Source organism: Microtus ochrogaster, linkage group LG2 (genome assembly GCF_000317375.1).
Source record: "Microtus ochrogaster isolate Prairie Vole_2 linkage group LG2, MicOch1.0, whole genome shotgun sequence".
In the NCBI taxonomy this organism is placed as follows: Eukaryota; Metazoa; Chordata; class Mammalia; order Rodentia; family Cricetidae; genus Microtus; species Microtus ochrogaster.
In genome coordinates, this window is record NC_022028.1 from 28,347,003 (window position 1) to 28,351,261 (window position 4,259).

A 4,259-nucleotide genomic window follows, 5' to 3' on the forward strand; every position below is an offset into this window, starting at 1 on the left:
ATGTTGCTTCCAACATGTATGGTGGATGTTTGCTTTTGTTTAAGGAGTCTGTCACCATGCTGTCTGTTTTCAGCAAATGGTTACCACAGCACACACATTCATTGTTCTGGGTCAGGGGTATAGAAGAGCACGTGGTTTTTAAAGCTATGTGTTTAGCTTAGGTTGTAAAAGCTACATACAGGAAACCCAGGCATGCAAGGCTGGTTACACTGTTTTCTTAAAGGCAAGTTAAACTCAAAGCAGGCTGATTACAACATAGGGAAACAGACTGAGGGTAGTTTTAAATGATCTCCAGGCAGTCGGGAAGGTCTGCCAAAGTTCAGTTTCTGAAAGCAGGGGGTATTTTCAGAAAAAGACGCCATTGCATATTTATATAGCATTGTTTAATCAATTCATCTGTTGATGGTCTTTCCAGCTGGCTGTACACTGGGTCCTTGTGTTTAGTGCCACAGTTAACATGGATGCGCAAGTGTCCCTGTGATATGTTGATGTAAATCTAGGCGTGGTACATCTGGGTCTTGTGAAAGTTCTTGTTTGTTTGTTTGTTTTGTTTTGCTTTAATTTTGTTTTGGTTTTGAGGACTCTCCACTGGCTGCGGTTGTTTATATATCCAGATGACACTTGTGTAGAAGAATTCAGTGTAAAGGACCCCTCATCTCCCACCCTCACCAGCATTTGTGGGTGTGCACAGCTCTACTTTCTGTGTGTGTGAATTTGATTGCTCTAGCTACCTCACCTGCATAGTCTTACAGTGTTATGGTTTAAATATAAACTGTTTCCCACAGGATGGCCTGACGAGTACGTGGTGCCTAGGTTGTGGTGATATTTGGGAGGCTGTGGTAATTTTAGGAGGTGGGGTCCACCTGGAGAAATGGGTCCTCAGTGGGACAGGCCTTTGAAGGTTTTATCTGGTTCCCAGTCCCTTCTTCGTTCTTTTACATACCAACCCCAGTTCCCCCTCCTTCTCCTTCTCCCACCCCCACCTCTCCTCTTCCAGTCTCCTATCCACTTCGCAGAGGAGGTGAGACCTTCCTTGGGGAGTCAACAATGTCTGGGATGCCAACTTGAGACAGGACCAAGCCCCCTACACCCATATCAAGGCTGAGCAAGTTATCTCAACATAGGGAATTGGCTCCAAAAAGCCAGTTCATGTACCTGGGATAGATAGGTCCTGGCATGACTGTCAGTTCCCCCAACATATTAAGCCACAGAACTGTCACTCACATTCAGAGGGTCTAATTCCGTCTCATGCAGTTTCTCCAGCTGTCGATCCACAATCTGTGAACTCCCAACTAGCTCAAGTCAGCTTTTTCTGTGGGTTTTTCCACCTTGCTCCTGACTCCCTTTAACTCATATAATCCCTCCTCCCTCTCTTGAACTGAGCTCCAGGAACTCAGCCCAGAGCTTGACTATGGGTCACTGCATCTGGTCAGTTCCTGGATGTAGGTTCTATGATGACAATTAGGGTATTTACTAATCTGATTACAGGGGAAGGCCCGTTCAGGCACCCTCTCCGCTATTGCTAGGAGTCTTAGCTGGGGTCATCCTGTGGATTCCTGAGAATTTCTCTACACCAGGTTTTTCCCTAACCCTATAACTTCTATCAAGATATCTCTTTCATTGCTCTTCCCCTCGGCCTCTCCCCCGACTCGATCTTCCTGATCCCTCATGTTCCCATCCCCCATTCCCCCCCTTTTACCTGAGATCTTAACTATATTACTTTCTGGGACCCTCCATGTGTGTTCCTCTTGGGGTTCCCCTTTTTTTAACCTAGCTTCTTTGAGATTATGTATTGTGGCTCGGTTATCCTTTGCTGTACATCTAATATCCTCTTATGAGTGAACTCATACCATGTTTGTCATTTTGGGTCTGGGTTATCTCACCCAGGAGTTTTTTTTTTTTCTAGTTCCATCCATTTGCCTGCAATCTTCAGGATGTAATTTTTTTTTAAACCACTGAGTAGTACACCTTTGTGTAAATGTATCACATTTTCTTTACCCATTCTCCAGGTTTTGGCTATTACAAATAATGCTGCTATGCACTTTCCCCTATTTTACATTATCAGTTTTTTTTTCTCCTTTTTTCTTCACTCATGCTGGGCCGACTCAAATACAAGTGCAATGTTAAAGAGGAGGGAGGCTGGACCACTGTACCAGAGGACACCTTTCTCTTTGCTCCTGATCTCAAAGAGGGTGTTATGTTTCTTTATTAATTATATTTTCTGGTTTTGGCAGATGTCCATATTAGTCAGAATTCTCTAGAGAGCAGAACCGATATGAAATATGGATCTGTTTAGGTTTGCTGACACATTCCCGGGATGTTGTGAGGATGACTAGACGTAAGCTGAAGAAACAGGTAGGCAAGGACACAACTGAGTGCAAGAAGCCTGACATCTTACAACCAAGGAGGCCGGCGAGATGAACCCAGTTCTAGACAGAGGGTCTGCAGGCCCCTGGAGAGACACTGATACAAGCACCTGAGTCTAAATGGTCAAGAAACCTGGGTTCTGCTGTCCATGCTCAGAAAGCCTGTGGGTAGGAAAGAGTTATTTTCTCGTTTCTTCTCCCTGTCCCCCTGCCTGGACTCTCCCCTCTCAAACGGTGCTGCGTGCGTTCAAGGCCCGTCCTGCCCACTTACATCACTGATGCCTGTGCCAGTCTTTAGAGACGCTGTAGGAAGGACAGTCTGCCGGTTCTGTCATTGTCCCCCAGGCCAGCAATGTTACATCATTGTGTGCTTGTTCCAGCCAAGAAAATTTATTCTTAAAATATACTAAAAGGCTTGAGTTTTTAAAAGTGAAATAATATAACCTTTTCTTTAAAATTGGTTAATAAGGAGAATTTCATTAATAAGAATTCTAATACTAATCAAGTAAATGAATTCATCAGTTTAATTTCTGGGATAAATCTAACTCGGCTATGATAGAGTTTTTGCCCATTGGTGGAACTGTTTTGTGATATCTGTTTGGAATCTCTGCATCCTGTCTCACTCTTGGTTCTGCTGAATTCAGTTCCAATGTCAAGATTGCAGTGGACTCAAATGAACCAGGGTGGTTTCCCTGAGACTCTCCGTGTCTGAATAATTTGAAAGAAGCTTCTCGCTAAAGAATATGGAGAGCATCACACAAAGCCACAACTGAACACAAAGCAGAAATCGCTGGACTGACTGGAAAGCCAGGCCGCAGTGGATGTATCTGCATCACAGTTCCTGACCTGTGTCTCAGGGAACATCATAGAAGAACAACAGGAAGACTGCGGTGTAACCGTCTCTCCTAGAAAGCTGCATAAACAAGACCGGAACCATGGCAGTATCAATAGGCATGCTAACACAGAAGGAGGGAATTTCACAGGATCCCACCCCTAGACAAAAAACTGCAAGCAACTATTTATTGACTGCCAGAAGATAAAAAATTAGCTTCTCCCAGGGATGATCCCCCTTACTGGTTGTCCAATGAAGAGTGGTCAGCCATGAAACTATGTACACACCATTCATAGAAATGGTCTCAATCATTGTGTGTGTGTGTGTGTGTGTGTGTGTGTGTGTGTATATGCATATATATGTTCATATACACATACATGTAACAGACAAAGTCAAGAAAATGAAGCTATCAACTTGAGAGTCAGGGGAATGAGAGAGGCTTGAAGGAGCAGCTGGAAAAGTTTAGAGAGAAGAACGGAAGAGAAAAGTGGTGTGATTTTATTTCAATTAAAAACATTTTAAGAAGAGATGAATATGACAAGCTGCAATGATACACATGTATAAAAATACCACGATGAAGCCCGTTATTTTGTAAGCTAATCAAAAGCAGATTTTTAACAATAAAAAAATAACAGAACAGCCTGTTTCCCTAGTGTTTGGTAGCACTCAGAATAAAGTTGTTTATGTGCAATGATTTCTTCATGGGAAAGTTCTGGTAATTGTTTTTGACTACTGATTTGACTCTAACTTCACAGCCAAGAGGACTGTTCTAATTGTGTGTTTCTTTTTTAGTCTGTTTGCCTAACTCCTGTCTTTCCAGGAAGCCGTCTATAATCTCAGCATTCTGAAGTGTGTCACAACTTCTCAATAGCCACTTGATCAGTTTTTCTCTGAATCTGTGGTTATGTTCTGGTCCACTGTATTTCATCCATGCCTTTACAGATGAATCACACCCTTTGAGATAGGAAGCTTTACTATGCCGCCCTCTTCTTTTGTGGGTCTATTTTCTTTCTTTCTTTCTTTCTTTCTTTCTTTCTTTCTTTCTTTCTTTCTTTCTTTCT